The following is a 16,837-nucleotide window of genomic DNA, read 5'->3' on the forward strand; positions in this document are numbered from 1 at the left end:
GTGAGGCCCACTTGATTTTCGATGCCTTAACAAACGAGACAGCATCCCTGATTCATGGAGGTCGGAACTCTGGATTCCTTCTCTCACTTGAGTAAAACGTGATACTCCAAGCATAGCTCTTTCTATTCCTCTTTGGGATACCTGAATAGCATTCTTGTCCTGTTTTCCTAGGGCCCAGGTCTCTGAGGTATATGTCAGTGCAGGAAGAATGGTGGAGTAAAAAGGACGTGCCCAGAGCCAGAGGTTCTTTATCCTCTTAACAACTTCTTCGACGCTCTTGAAAGCGTTCTATGCTACTCTCTTCCTCCTGCGCAGTTCTGGCGCCAAGTCGTTCTTCATGTTGAGTTCTCAACCCAGGTACACATAGCTGCTACATTCGGAGATGTATGTTCCATTGAGAGCAAATGAAACATCAGCGACTAGTTTGTTTTTCATGAACACTGTCTTGGTGAGAGTCAGCTGTAGTCCGACCTTTCCACACTCGCAGTCGAAGTCGGCCAGCATTTGTGCTGCCTGGCTAATGTTTGGTGTTATTAGAATAATGTCATCAGCGAAGCAGAAGTGGTGTAGTTGCCAACCGTTTATCTTCACTCTCATTTCTTCCCATTCCAGTCGCCACATGACGTTCTTGAGGTGGCACTGAAGAGTTTTGGTGAAAAAATGCTATCTCCCTGCAGAACCCCTCTCTTTACCTCAATGGTCACGTCCTTGTGAATGGTAAGATCCTGGTGGTGAATCTGTAATATAGCTTGTGGAGGATCTTGATGTACCGAGTTTGAACACCCTGTTTGGCTATGGCTTCGATGACCACTTCAGTCTCAACAGAATCAAAGGCCTTCTTTAAATCAATGAACGTCAGACAAAGCGGCATCTTGAACTCTCGCAAAACTTGACCAATGAGCCTGGTCAGTGTGTGGATATGGTTGATACTGCTGAGTCCTTTTCGGAACCCGGCTTGCTCGCATGGCTGTCCTTCGTCTAGTGTTCTGCCTATTCTATTCAGGATGACTTGAGTGAACAACCTGTAGATGACGGACAACAGGCAGATTGGGCGATAGTTGCAGATGTCATGGATGTTTCCTTTCTTATACAACAGAACGGTCCTGCTGGTTTTCCAATGGGACGGAACCTTACATTCGGACAGGTAGCATGTGAAGAGCTCAGCCAGTGTATTGATGAGTACTGGCGGCAGATTCTTCAGGTGTTCAGGTCTGACTTTGTGTGGACTGGGTGCTGTACGAGTCTTTACGTCTTTACCGACAAAATGGTGTGTCGGATTTCGGAAGAGAGGACATATCCATCCTGCGCAATTTGGTATGTGGGCAGGTGGATGTGACTGTCGAAGAGATCCAAATAGAAGTTGTGAATAATCCTCTCTACTGCCCTTCTGAAAGATGTGACAGATCCATCAGGACATCGGAGGGCAGTCATCTCAATCTTGTAGTCGGTGAAGGACAGGCGAGCATTGCGAATACTTTTCCCGGCTTCTGCCACATCTGCCAACACTGCTGCTCTTCTTTCTTTGAGGTCTTCCTTTATAGCTTTTCTGCACAGCTTTTCAAGCTCGGACGTTAGTTTGTGATTGCCTGAAGCTCGTGCCAAACCACGTTGATGAATGAGCTCAGGGTTTCCGAAAACGGGCGTCTGTTTGTGGCATTCCCAGTCTTGGCATTCTTCACACAGTCATGGAGGTGCTGAACCAGTCGATTGTATTCCTTGTCGATGTTGTCAATGACAGCATCTTCCCATGTTGCTGCAATAGTGCCAAAGAGCTCCCAGTTGGTGGTCATTCTGGGAGTTCTCTTCTTAAACTTAAACTTTGCAACCCTTTCTCTCTGCTCCCTGAAGTAGAATTTCACACGAAGGAGACAGTGGTCCAATCCTGTTTGGAATTCTGGGACAACAGCGACATCGGTCAGGTAAAACCATCGATTAAGTATGATGTGGTCAATTTCGTTGTGGAACTGTCCACCAGGAGACTCCCATGTGCAACATTTAGACGAGGCCTTCTGGAACTGTGAGTTACTGTGGATGGTTTGGTCGACATGATGAATTCAAACAGTCTCTCACCCTATTCGTTCCAATCTAGGCCATGGGTCCCAATGAGGAGTTCTTCGGGCGACCTATCCTGGCATTGAAATCACCGACAATGATCTTGTAAAAGGTGTGGTCTTCTTTATAGAACTTCTCCAGCTCCATGTAGAACTTCTCAATTTCTTCTTCATCGTAGTTGGATGTTGGTGCATAGACAATGATGACAGAAACTGCCGGCAATGAGTCACAGCTATTCAAACGTAAGTGTTCAATTTGGGTTGTTAGGCATTTGAACAAATCAATGCTCATGGCCAAGTTCGTGTTGACGAGGACACTGACACCAACGCCTCTACTGTCGCATGTTCCGAGGAACAGTTCTCCAGTGTCCAAAACGGTGTGATGTGATCAATGCCTTCTCGTCTCGGTCAGACCAATGACGTCATACATGATCTTCTATGCTTGCATCATCATCTTTAGTTTCTAGGAACCTTATATTTCCTCTTTGATCTAGTTGTTAAAGAGTTTGTTCCACTTCCACTTGCTGGAGTTTTTGCCACCTTCTTTTTTTGATTGATTTCTGCCTTTATGACATTATAATCTGAGAGGATGCTTGGATTTCTAGATTTGTAAATGAGTTATGCTTGGATTTCTAGATTCATAAACTTAAGTATGAGTTATGCCCTAGTAAGTGATCTATACTGAGGAATGTCCCATGTGCATGAGCTTAATGTGTATTTGGCTTTTTGCAAATGGGAGATCCAATATGTGTCAATTAATCCCAGTTCCTCTAACTTCTCATTTAAGATGTTTGTATCTATAGTGATATTGTTTGGTTGATCTAATAAGAAAGTGTAATGTTGAAATCTCCCACTTATTTTCATGTTTCTTTAGGTCTGTGAGCAATTTTATGAATTTTACTGACCCTGCATTTGGTGCATATATCTTGATAAAAGTAATTCCTGATCTACTGTTTCCTTAACCAATAAGCAGTGTCTGTCCCTATCTCCAATTAGTTTCTTTAGATTTAATGCTATTTGGTCTAAGCATGGAGATCTTATTTTGGGTTTTTGTTTGGGGAGGGTCTACCACTGACTTAAATGATAGTTTTCCGTTCTTGTACTCTAAGTCTCTAGTCTCTGTTTACCTTGTTAACAATAATTAGATGTATTTTGTTAGAGGTACATCCAATCACCTTATGACTCTTAATGGGAGAGGTTAATTCAATGACATTAGGAGAAATTACGGACTACGTTGCAATTTTTCTGGTGTGGGCTTTAGCTGTTCTGTAATCTAACATTGGCTTTTTATAGATGGCCCATCAGTAATTCTTGCAGGGTTGGTTTAGTTGTAGCAATGTCATGAGCTTTTTTTTTAATCTGAAAACATTTTTATCCTTCCCTCAAATCTAAAGGACAGTTCTGTAGGGTAGTGTACTCTGAACTGAAAGTTCGTTTTTACTCAGTACTTTGAATATGTCATCCCACTCTTTTTCTTCTTTTAGTTTCATAATGTGAGATCTATTGTGATTCTTGTTATTTCCGTAGTAACATGCGGAATTTCTTCTCTCTTGTTTTTTAAAGTAGTCTGTCTCTCTCTTTGGTTCTTACCATTTTGATTACAACTTGTCTTGGTGTTGTTTTGTTTGGTCTATATTGTTTGGTACGCTTTGGACCTCTTACACCTGTGCAGAAGCCTCTCTACAGAGAATGGGGAAGTTTTGCACTATATATTTCTTTCTTTTTTTCCTCTCCTTCTGATATTTCTAGAGCTTGGACATTATTCTTTTTGAATGTTGCCTACTGGAAAAATATCATATTTTCTTCCATTTTTTACTTCTCTTTTCTTTTGCCATTTTATTGTTATTGATGAGTTGTATTTTGTCTTCAAGATAGCTGGCATGGTACTCCACATTCAAAATTCTGTTGCTATGGCTTGCTATTATATTACTTAACTCCTTTAATTCTATTTGTATGGATTGTTTCATACTCTGAATCAATTCTGAGTTGAATGAATTTCTCTTCCAATGACTATTTAATCTGTCATCACATGGAATGTTGATTTGAGGTTCTCTTCATTCAGCCTTGAGAGTTCTGAAAAACTCTAAGACTTACTTGTACTTCAGTCCTTGTATATAAATATAGCACAATTTCTTGGTTTTCCCATTGTTCTTAGACTTTTGTGGGTATTGGCTGTGGATCTTCGAATTTCTGATTACCCATGTACAAAAGTCCTATCAAAATGGATTGATGACCTCAATATGAGACCTGAATCTATCAGGAACCAAGAGGAAAATGTAGGCAAAACCCTCCATGACACAGACGCTAAAGGCATTTCAAAGATGAAATACCACTGACAAAGCAAGTTGAAGTAAAGACAAACAAATGGGACTATATTAAACTACAAAACTTTTGCACCTCAAAGGAAGTGATGACCAAAATACAAAGACAGCACATGGAATGGGAAAGATTATTTACCCACTACCCATAGATAAGCTAATATCCAAGATATATAAGGCACTGGTAGAACTTTACAAGAAAAAAAAATCCAACTCCACCAAAAAATGGGGAGAACAAATAAACTGAAACTTCCTCAAAAAAGAAATAAAAACGGACAAAAGGCATATTTTAAAAAATGCACTAATCATCAGGGAAATGCAAATCAAAACAATGAGGTATCATCTCATACCACCGAGACTGGCACAAATCCAAAAGAACAAGAACAAACCAGTGCTGCCGAGATGAGGGGAGAAAGGGACTCTCGTTGTTGGTGGGAATACAGACTGGTCCAGCATCTTTTGGGAAAAAATACAGGCATTCCTAAAAAACTAGAAATTGAACTTCCATTTGACCTTGCAAAACCATTCCTGGGAATATACCCTAGGCACCCGAAAACACAATGCAGAAAAGCCACCTGAACTTTTAGGTTCATTGCAGCATTATTCACAATAGCCAGAATCTAAAACAACCCAAGTGCCCAAGAACAGATGAGTGGATAAAGAAACCATGGTACACCTGCACAATGAAATACTACACAACCACCAAGAAAAATGAAGTCATGAAATCTGTTTATAAATTGATGGACATGGAGAACATCATGCTGAGTAAAATGAGTCGAAACGGGAGGGACAGGCATAGACTAATTGCACTCATCTGTGGGATATAAAAAACAAAACAAAAGCAGTATGAGAATAATACCCAAGGATTGTAGGAATGAGGGCTAGAACTGGTACATGACTAGAAGCTTACCATAAGTGGTGGAAGTAAGGGGGTGGGGAAGGCAGTAAGGACATAGAAGAGACCATGACAGTAATGAGAGCTGAAAATGATCACCCTGGACAAAAACTAAGTGCTGAAAAGTGATAAAGGGATATGTGTAACTTTTCAGTACCTGTACTGCAAACTATAATGTCCAAAAGAGAGGGAGGGGAAGAAGGGAAGAAAAAGGTGTCTGCTATAGCGGCAGACTGGGGGTAGGAGTAGCAGGAGGGAGACTGGGGACATTGGCAGCAGGAAATATACAGTGGTGAAGGATGGGTGTCAGAACATTGTATGAATGAAGCCTAGTCATGAACAACTTTGTAACTGTGTTTCTCAATTAAAAAAAAAACTGATTCAATTAAAAAATGTTTTTAATAATTTTTTTTTAAATTCCTGATTATCTGAGTTGCTACCGGGTGTGCTATTTTACACCAACAGGCCATTGTTTATACCTTTGCTACTTGAACTATTTCCACTACCCTGTAAAAGTATTTCAGTGGAAAACACAGATGCAAAAATAATTCCTCCCTTATAGTTGCCAGTACTTATATGGGGTATCCTGGTACTAAAAGGATACTGTCATTTTTTCACCTGTCCTTAAGAGTGTGTGAAAGAGATGAATACAACAGTAACACAGACACTTTAGCATTCCATTAGTAACAGATTTCTACATGGGCTATCAGGCAACAGCAGCCACAAGGAAGACTCCCAGGGGTCCACAAGGTCCCAGTTAATAGGCACTGTCTTTTCCCTGGCAGAGTGGATGTGGGAACAGGTTTCCATCCAGTCATCACACCTGATTTGGATTTGGTAGGGCGTTTGCCTTGCATGCGACCGACCTAGATTCGATTCCTTAATCCCTCTGGGAGAGCCCAACAAGCTTCGGAGAGTATCCCACCAGGACAGCAGAGGCTGGCAAGCTACCCATGGTGTATTTGATATGCCAAAAACAGTAACAAGTCTCACAATGGAGACACTACTGGTGCCCGCTTGAGCAAATCGATGAACAAGACAACAGTGCTACAATGCTACAGTGAATGAAAATTCAATAATATCAACTACTATATTAACTGAAAATGAACTAAAACATTCCATCAAAAGGCAAATATCATATTAAGTCTTGACTTTAAAAATAAGATCAGTGATACAGAATGATAATGCAAAGGGCTGGAGCACATAAATTGCATGTAGGAGTTCCGGATTTAATCCCCAGCACCACATGGTCACCCCAAGATTTTACAAAATAGCTAAAAAGGAGCAAAACACTTGAGTCAATATTCCAAAGTAGACTCAAAATAAGTATATTAAAAGTTCAACATAATTCATGTGTAGGAAAATGCAAATGAAACTTACAATAAGATACTACTTGACATCAAATAGAATGACTACCAAACAAAAGAAAAATACAGATGTTGGGGCTGGAACAATAGCACACTGGGTAGGGCATTTGCTTTGCACACGGCCAACCCAGGTTCGATTCCCAGCACCCCGTATGGTCCCCCAAGCACTGCCAGGAGTAATTCCTGACTGCTTAAGCCAGAAGTAACCCCTGTGCAATGCCGGTTGTGACCCAAAAAAAATGAATGAATGAATGAATAAATCCTTTAAAAAAAATACAGATGTTACCAAGTGCTGAAGTAGAAAAACTGAAATAGTAACTTTTGTATATTTCTGGCAGGAATAAAAGTGCTACCATACTGCCAGAATATTTCATCTGTTTTTAGAAGATTATAAACAAACAACATTTACTCAAGAACTTTTTAACACCAAATAAATGAGATTTTTTCCTCATGCCAACAGTTTCTATATATTGTGTCCTAAAATTTAATTCAGTTCTTATTTAATTACCTAGAATTAATCCAGAGCCCATAAGTTAAAGGCTCACTTTGACAAGACAGACCTCACTTCAGACATTAATAACAGCATCTAGGTTATTTATATTATTTTATTAATATATTTAATGTAATATTATTAATATTTTAATATTATTAATACAATTTATATTAATAATCTATGTTATTAATATTATCATTAATCTAGGTTGCTATCTTCTAAGGTTCCTATAACCCTCTCCCAGGTTTGATAACCTGGCAAAATCGCTCATTCACAGAACCCAAAAAAAAGTTACTGGTTTATTATAAAGGATAAAACTCAGGGACAGCTACATAGAAGCAATGCATACGACACAGTGGGAGTCATGGACAGAAGTTCCATACCCTCTCTAAGAGCACCTATCCCACCACTCATTTATCAAATAAGAAATTCTCAAAAGCTCATTACATCTTTACTATCTATTCCCACCACCTCGCCCTAGAGTCAGAAAGTAGAGCTAACAGTTGTAACCCTTTCATTGACTGTTCTTTCTGGAAAGCATCCTTATCTAAGGATATCTAAAGACATCTTCTATGTCCCTATATTAGCAAAAATTTAGGTGCAATCATAAGAGATTCATTATGAAGAGCAAAAGATACTTATTACTAAGTAAATTCCAAGGTGTCAGCAACCAGGGACAAATACCAAAAAATATTATACCACATATGTTTACCTAAGGCTCAAATATTCCACTTTTAGGAATCTTCCCAAGAGAACAGAAAACATGCTTCATCCAAAGACTTATACAAATTTTCATGACAATATTATTCATAATAGGAATAGATATAAATATTACAAACATCATCAACTGGCAAATAAGGAAAAAAAATGTGACATATCCATACAAGATCTACAGTGGTTCATCCACAAAAAAAAAAAAAAACTGATGCATACTACTTGGATGAACCTCAAGAACACTAAGTGAAAGAAACTAGATACAAAATACTGTACTTTTATTCACCTACATAAAATTCCCAGAAAAAAAATTTGAGTAAGAAAACAGAAAAGTGGTTGTTGGAGCTATGAATTGTCTGCATACATGCTTGAGAGAATTTGGGATTCGGAAAAACTGGGAATGAAAATGCTTAGAGATGCCTGTATACTAAATTTACTAAAAATCACTAAACTGCATGTTTACAATGATTGTCATCATATGTGGATTACACTTCAGTTAAGGTAGGTAGAAGTTATCACTTCTGAAATTAGAAGTATGATTACTGAACTACTATAACACTAAGTTCAAAATAGAAAAAGTGACAAAAGATTTCAGGTTCTTTATTAATTTCTATTGTGGTGCCGTAGATGGAACACAGGATTTCATTCATGCAAGGGATGCACCCTTATATATCTGACATACCACAGAGTCCAGAATCTAGGTTAATGGTATCAACAAGCCACTGATTTAACAATCCTAGAACCAATGAGCCTGCAGACTTCTTACATGAGATAATACAATTTGAGGGTAAAAGAAAATATGAGAGCCAGAGAGAAGGCTCAAAGGTCTGAGCATGGAAAGAGAGAAAGATGAAGAGAGAGCAAGCAAGCAAGCAAGATATATAGATCAGAGCGGTGAAAAACAAGAGTATGTTCACTCAATTATAGGAAATGTGGAATATCTTCTTTATAGGAAGGCCATTAATAAGGGAAAACAAATTCTGATGGATTTTGAAGGATAAAAGAATGTTATGGAGATAGGATAAGAATGTAGAAGGGGGGGAAAGAAGGAAGTTTCAGTTTAAGAGAACAGTGACATGAATAGAAAAACTCAATAACAATGATATGAACTTTTTAAATAACATTTAAATAGTGCCCAGTATGATTCAACCAGGTATTTTAGTGAATCTTTAAGGAAAAAAATAGAAACTACTCCAAGTAGGGCTCAGACAGGTGATATTGTCCTTTATTACTTCAGCCAAGTGCCAGAAGCAGGGTGATGGGGGGATACAGTGCTTGCTGGCAATCAGGGTCAAATCAGGCATTGCTCTGGGGACTATGCAGTGCTAGGAATTAATTCAGGAATCTCTGTGCTCTACCACTTAAGCTATCTCATGGGCCCTATTTTCCATCTTATAACACAATGGTTTTTAACCCCTTTACAACAGCAATCTATAGGTTGAAGACCAATGTTTTAATCCTTATAACTTATTATAAATTACCTTCTTTTTAAAAAAATATAAATACTGTACTTAGGGGCCCAGGGTTGCAATTATGTATCCCAGCAGTGGCATTGCCTAGTAGTGCTAAAACAAATTTTGCTCAGAGGTTACTAGGGCCATACCTTGCAGTGGGCTGGAGCGATGGCACAGTGGGTAGGGCGTTTGCCTGGCACACGGCCAACCAGGGTTAGATTCCTCCGCCCCTCTCGGAGAGCCCGACAAGTTACCAAGAGTATCTCGAGAGCTACAGCAGAGGCTGGCAAGCTACCCGTGGCGTATTCCACATGCCAAAAACAGTGACAAGAACGTTACTGGTGCCCGCACGAGCAAATTAATGAACAATGGGATGACTGTGCTGTGCTACCTTACAGTACTCATGGGGCCAATGATCAAACTCTGGGCCATGCTGATAACTTTCAAATCTATCTTTCCAATTTAGGAGGACTTCTCCCCAGTTTTCTGTAACTGACTTGCTCCAGGGTAGATTATATGCTTCTCTTTATACTCTTAAGATTATACTTATAGGGGCCAGAACGATAGTACAGTGGATAGGAAGTTTGCCTTGCATGCAGCTGATCTGGGTTAATCCTTGGCATCCCATATGGTCCTCTAAATACCACCAAGAATAATTCCTGAGTGCAGAACCAGAAATAACACCTGAGTATCGCCAGGTGTGACTGAAAAAAACAAAAAATAAAATTTTAAAAAAGATTATATTTATATACCACATAAAAGAGGCATTCCTCAGTTAATGTATTCTGTCTAGGTGAGCTGTCATTCCTTCATGTCCCTAGAACAGTTTTTTTTTTATAACATTTCCCAGGTTACACTACAAATAATCATTTTCTTCAGACCTTTCACTAGGTAGGGTGCTTCACACTTGACAATAGGTCTTACAATCTTCCAAGTTTCTAGCAAAGTTATAATAGGTAATAGACTCTCGGATACTGACTAAACCAAAAACAAGAGAAATAAAATTCTCTTTAAATAAGAAGCATACAATTTTAGGGTTTTTTTGTTTTTCAAAGGACAAAATAAGCCAAGAGAATTTAACAAACCAGTCAAGACCCAGTCTTGTGAATTATAATTCCCTTGCCACAAAATCAAGGTGTCTATTAATTCATGCTATTGAACTAAAACTTTCCACAAGCTCCAGAACCCTAAAATGTTCAGAGAAGAACCATTTCAACTTCAATATACCCCAGCAGACAGAATGAATCAGTTGCAGAGAACTCTGATGTTATTATTTATTAGTTTCTGTGCAGAATAATCTTTCATTTAACCTGACTTTCCACATCTCCTTCATTCACTATAATTTAATATACATTACCATGCAACTGTCTGAAAAAATAATGTGCACAAAATTTGACAGCTATCAAAAAATATTATAATTATAAAGTATAATTATAAAAGTCTATTTAAAACCAAATGTGATTCAGTTTAGAAAGACAGATTCAACATCTTTCTAAACACAAGCAGTAGACAGTACAACTTTATCAAAAAAATCCCTATAGTCCAATGCCAATGTTTTCAGTGGTTGCTATGTTATGCTGCAGTTGTGTTATTGGGCAACAACTCAGAAGTTACAATAGCAAGTTCACTAAAAAAAAAGAAAAAAAGAAAAAGAAAAAAAATTTTTTTAAGTACTTTACTGTAATTTTACTATTCTATACCCTTAGCTCGGATACTCCCATCATTATCTGGTCTGAAACCCCCCTTTTAGAAAATAAACAGCAACAACAAAATTACTCTACCACCTGGAAATCACCTTCTTCAAGGAAACAGAAAGTGCCCCCAATTGTACGAGAATACTCCACCAGCTCTCCTGGATGCCAGTGCACTCCCTGGGGATGATTATCACCCACTATAGGAAACATTGCTTTATTATCTCAAGTATCTCTGTTACAAACATCAGATACTGTATTTACAGTTAGACAACAAAAATTATGCATAACTTATTTAGAAAAATATTTTGAAGTGATAGTTTTCCAAAAAGGAATGGCTTAGGTTTAAGATCCGCCTAACTATAATTTTCAACCTAAATGTAATTTAAAAGCAAATTACAAAATTATTAAGCAAATTATTTACAAAAAGCAACTGGGCATTTCCTGAATTTTTTTTTAATTTTTGGGCCACACCCAACAATGCTCAGAAATCAATCCTGGCAGGAACCATGTGGGGTTCCAGGGATCAAGCCCTTGTCAGCTGCAAGCAAAGCAAGTACCCTGCCCACTGTACTATTGCTCTGATCCAACTTTTTTACTTTCTTAATTACCATCTGAATTATATCTGTTAAGTTAAATATAGAGTATTAAACTACACAATGATTTCTCCATGACCCAGAAAGGCAATTCTGATAGAAAAATGTAAAACTTAAAGAACTGTTTTGTTTTGTTTTGTTTTGTTTTTGAGGTAAAATGGTAGTACTAATACTTCATATATTAAGTGCCATTCAGGTAAAAAGTAAAATGGAAATGGGTAAAATAGGGAGATGGGGATAGAAAGATCAGAGAAGGAAAGAAGGGGAAGTTGTGGGGGATGATGTTTTCAAAACCACCATTCTACTAATGAAGAATCAGGAAACTGGCCAAACTCCTCAAGCCCACTTGGGAGCAGTGGCAGCATTCCTGAGGGAATCCTTACTGCTGATATTGTCATGGGAAATTCTCAAATATTCTCACTTTCTAGGAACAGAACCTATCCTGATTCCAATGAATTCCCTCTCTTCAGTGATTTTTTCTTTTGTTTTTGTTTTTGTTTTTTTTGTTTTTTTCTGTTTGGGGGGCCGCACTAGGGATGCTCAAGGGTTACTCCTGGCTCTCCCACTCAGAAATTATTCCTGGTGGTGCTCGGGGAACCATATGGGATGTTAGGGATCAAACCCAGGTTGGCTTGTGCAAGGCAAATGCCTTTATCCACTTTACTATCACTCCAGACCACTGATCTTTCTTATGATTTATAATGCCCTTCCTCCCTCAAGTTATTCTCTCAAAAATTTTCTGCTATTTCCACACCACAGAAAGGTGGGAAGCACATGTCATTTTTATGAAACACTTATCCATTCAAGCCTAGGGGTTATTTAAGGCACTTGCCTTGCATGCAGTCAACCAATCCCTGTTTGATCCCTGGCACCACATATGGTCCCCCAGCACCACCAGGAGTGTGACCAGTGGGCACATTTGGGTGTCACCAACCGCTTCCCCTCAAAAAACAAAAATAAAATCCTTATTCAGGGGCCTGGGATTATAGTTCAATGCTCAAGTATCTACAAGTATAAAGCCAAATTCAACCCTCTGCATCAATCACATTGCAGAATGTGATTCTGGTGGCACTGCACTTAGTATCCCTGCACCACAAATGTACACTTCTCCACTGCACCATAATCAAGTGTGTGCAAGAACACCAACCAAATGTACAAACCCAGGCAAGCACCTCAACCATGTGTGAAAGCAAGGCAACAAAGTGTGTAAATCACCAAAATGGAATAAGGAGTTAAAAAAATAAACATTATTAAATAACTTCAATGAAGAAGAATTGAAGGATTAAGTCCACTGAGATCTGGTATGCAGCTTATAATCTAAACATGAAGTTAAAACAAACATAGCAAAAATAAAATGTGTCAAACAAGTATGATTAAAATATATACCACATGATTTCACAGGTGAAGAAGTTGAGAATATTTCACCCTAAAATACAACACAAATTATTTTGAGATAACGCATCTGAGAACAACAGATCACTCTCACCCTTCCCCCGATTCCTGAAAGCAGGAGATAAATTTGCCCAATCATTAATTTAATCTTTATTCTCCCTCTTCATAATTTATTGCCACCTACCCTGAAGCCACTTGTCTTAGTAAGTTTTTTTTAAAAAATTAAATGTCTAAAACAGAGCTTAAAATGGGGGGGTAAGTGTGGGGCAATAGCCTTAGGTGCCAATTTCTCTTCACTTAAAGAAGGCAGGTTTCCAGCAGGTGTAGCACTGTCACTCCATGTCCCATTGTTCATCATCCCATTGTTTATCAATTTGCTCGAGCAGGGACCAGTAATATCTCCATCGTGAGACTTGTTGTTACTGTTTCTGACATATCAAATACACCACGGGTAGCTTGCCAGGCTCTGCCATGCAGGTGTACTGAATGGTATTTGATTTTGTTGCCTCTTTTTTTTTCTCCCCGAAACAGGGGTAGTAAGTCAAATATGTCTGGGAAACTTATGAAAAAATGTAAAAGTTCTTTGTTCCAGTCACTCTTTAAGCCTTCATTCTCCTATGACGGCTCTCACACCATGTAACATTGTAATAAAACGTATGTTTTTCTCCTGCTAATATTTGATGTCAACTTTTCTTAGACCCAGGGAACTTAGAAGAGATATTTTTTCCTCTTCAGCAGAGGTGATGGTGAAATTATAGAAACAGTAAAATTTAGATTTAGGGAAGAAGGAAAATTAAGTCAGGCAGGTAAGAAGAACATAAAGCAGTGGTTTCCAACCACTGGTCCACAGACTGGTATGAGTTTGCTGATATACAAAGGTTAAAAAGTTCTGGTTTACCTTTTTGGTGAGTTCTGGAGGTATAAAAAGGATGAACACCACTAATATAAAGGATGATAGAGAAGGGCAGTAAATGATAGTGAAGAAACCAATCCTGTCAGAGTATAGTTCTCCCATAAAGAATAGGAGCTTGAAAAAGCTTGGTGCAAGAATATTTTGAAGAAATCAAAGTATTTCTGGGAAATTATTAACATAGATATATCCAAACATCCCCCTAAAAGTAAAGTGAGAACATACAACTTGAGAATATATTAAACCTAATATATTATGTATGCCAAAGTTAAAACAAAATTGATTTACTTTAGGCAGTGTTCTCAGCCTTTTTTCAACTCTTGTTTTCTTGGTCACTTCTGTTTTCTTCATTTCTCACTTCCCTCTGTGGCACCTAGTCTGTGGACTGACCCATTAACTGAATTTTCACCTAAGGTCCCTTAGAATATCCTGAGGACCCATGGGGGCCAAATGGCCCCACGTAGAGAAACATTAAGAAACAGCACCTCAAAAACACACATACACCAAAAAGAGAAAGAAATCTGACAATTCACAACTCTTTCTGTTAAGATTTCGTTCTTCAAAACTTCTTAAATTAGTATTTCCCATGACAAAATGCTGACTCCTGACTACTAAGGGTTTTATCACACGAGTCATTCCTGATGTTTCTTCTTTGCTTGTCTTGCCCAACTCTTGAATATTTCATTACCCAAGATCAGCATATAAGAAAGAAAATAAGCGAAGTCTCTGAATGCTTTCAATACAGTAAGGGCATTACTAATAATTTCATCCAAAGTCATTCACGTTCAGTGTCTCAAGTGTTCTTACCTCTTCCTTACTTAAAGGTTACTGCACTCAAAATATAAAAAGCATCTGGAATTATGTGCATGAGAAATCATCATTAGCAGTATTGTAAATAACTGAGTCTCAATTTTTAAAAATTGAAAAGAAAAAAGTATTCTGTGACTTCTTGCCTTAAAACTGTATCTTTAGAATGCAAAGAGAAGCAAAGAGAAAGGCTAAAGACTATTTTAAAACTACCGTAAGCAGTTAGTTTCGTTTCTCAATGTTCTATGTAATCCAAACTCCTGTTATATACCTTTAGAAAAGTTCTGAAATACCATAACATTTCATCTGGTTAGAAAATACTCAAAGGCAAGGGAGCACCTAAAATACTCTATCGTAAATCACCAAAGCGCAACTCAAACCCATTCATAACTCTAGGGAGTTGTGTGAGACACTGAATTTGAAAGTACTGTAGTCATTCTTAAGAACATAGGTTTGAAATCAAAAGCCGAAGGTGCTAGGTGTAAACCACCAACAAACTAAATCCTGGCATTCAAAGATTTCTGAATCCAGGTAATTGCAGGATATATTTAATTCTATTCTAGTAGAGTTTCAGGCTTGTTTACAGACATGTTGCCTGGTAACGAAAGCACTGTCTCAACAACTTGCTCAGTTTTAGATTTACTATGTGCTCGCAGTCCCAACTCATTAGGAACTACACCATACTGGAGGGCGGTGAGAGCCTTCCGAATATGTCATCCTGAGATGTCACCGACCCGGCTTCAACCTTAAGTACATAGAACGTGAGCCAAAGTGCTCTTTTAAGGTTTATGGTTGGCCAGGAAGGATTTCTCCAGCTTCATTTAAATCAGGAGTTCATTTACATATTCCACACTCGACCTCAGGAACGATCCCCCAACACGCTGTCAAAACTCTCTTGAAAGTCAAAGAGGATGCACACGACAGCACTGATTGTCTCTGAGACGCCGGGGACTCACTCGCTTGGCAACGGGTCACCTCCAGCCACCGCGCTGCAGAGCCTCAAAAGAAGCTGTCTCGGTTCAACGTGTATTTCACCCGCTACACAACTAGTTCCCGCTGATCTCTTGACTAACTCATCGCACCGGTGACTTGACAGATAACAAGGGTTCGGGGAGGTGGGGGAGGGGTGCAAAAAATTTTTTTTCGGGACTAAATCGTGAAGAAATGAATATTTCAAGATACGGACAGGAGAGACTTTTCCCCCACCCCCACCCCCCACCCAGAGATCTTACATACCAGACTCACACACGTGCGCGCGTAAAACTAAAGTGACCGGTGTTCTGGCCGCACTTTCCACCAAGGGACACCTCCTCGGCTCCAATCACAACAGCCACTCAGCTCTTCTCGAGGGGGGCATTGGGGTTAAGGGACACAGCCCTCCCCACCCCCCACGCGGGGTGTGGGTCCAGCCCGCCACTCCCGGCTAGGCGCCGGTGGCCGCTCGCGGCGCAGGCTGAGGAGGAGGGGCGGGAGGCTAAGGAGGGCCTAGCGCGCGCCCCTCAGGCTCCCCACCTCAGGGGAAACGTGAGGTCCTCCGGGAGACGTTCGAGGGCGGCGGAGAAGAAAAATGCCCCGCTCCTCCTCGGAGCACCCGCTGCCTCCTCCCGGGTGCGGGTGCGGGGACGCCGATAACCCGGACCACGCCGGCGCCAGCCTCGGCCAGTGGCCACAGCCCCTCCCGCCCGGCGCCGTTGACTGGGTTCTGAGCGCTCAGCGCGCGCCGAGCAGGAAGTCCCGCCCCCACGCTCACGTCACCGTCGCCGCGGACGCGGGCTGCGGGCTGAGACTGTTAGACGGCGGGGGGCGGGCCCGGCTGAGGCGGGAGCGGCTGGCGTCTAGGGCGGGAGCGCCGGGGCGGAGAGACGCTCTGAGAGAGAGAGCACCATGGGGATGCGGAGAAGCCGCGCTTAGCCGAGAAGTAATTCTCTGCGACCGGTGCCGGCTTCACGGGAGCCTCCAGGACGCGCACCCGCTCCTCTTACTCCCCCACCCCCTCCGCGACGTCAGCGTTCCTGGGTCTTTGACTCCCGTTTCGCGCTCAAACTTCCCCTGTGTGATCTTTTCCCCGCCGCGCTTGGTCTTGTCACCACCACCGCTGGCTTCAAGCCGGAGCGTACAATTTAATGAGTCCCCCGAGGTCACTCGTCTA

At 40.3% G+C, this 16,837-nt stretch overlaps 1 protein-coding gene across 1 annotated transcript in view; it reads right to left on the reverse strand.

Moving 5' to 3' along the window:
- The window catches only part of CEP83 (centrosomal protein 83), a 145,756-nt gene extending 129,383 nt beyond the window's left edge, over positions 1-16,373 (reverse strand). Inside the window, exon 1 of the mRNA XM_055118535.1 lies at positions 15,925-16,373. The gene's annotated coding sequence lies outside the window, so the exon portion shown is untranslated. The remainder of the gene's footprint in view (positions 1-15,924) is intronic.
- Positions 16,374-16,837: the final 464 nt, after the last annotated feature.

The sequence above is a fragment of the Sorex araneus genome, chromosome 10, assembly GCF_027595985.1.
Source record: "Sorex araneus isolate mSorAra2 chromosome 10, mSorAra2.pri, whole genome shotgun sequence".
In the NCBI taxonomy this organism is placed as follows: Eukaryota; Metazoa; Chordata; class Mammalia; order Eulipotyphla; family Soricidae; genus Sorex; species Sorex araneus.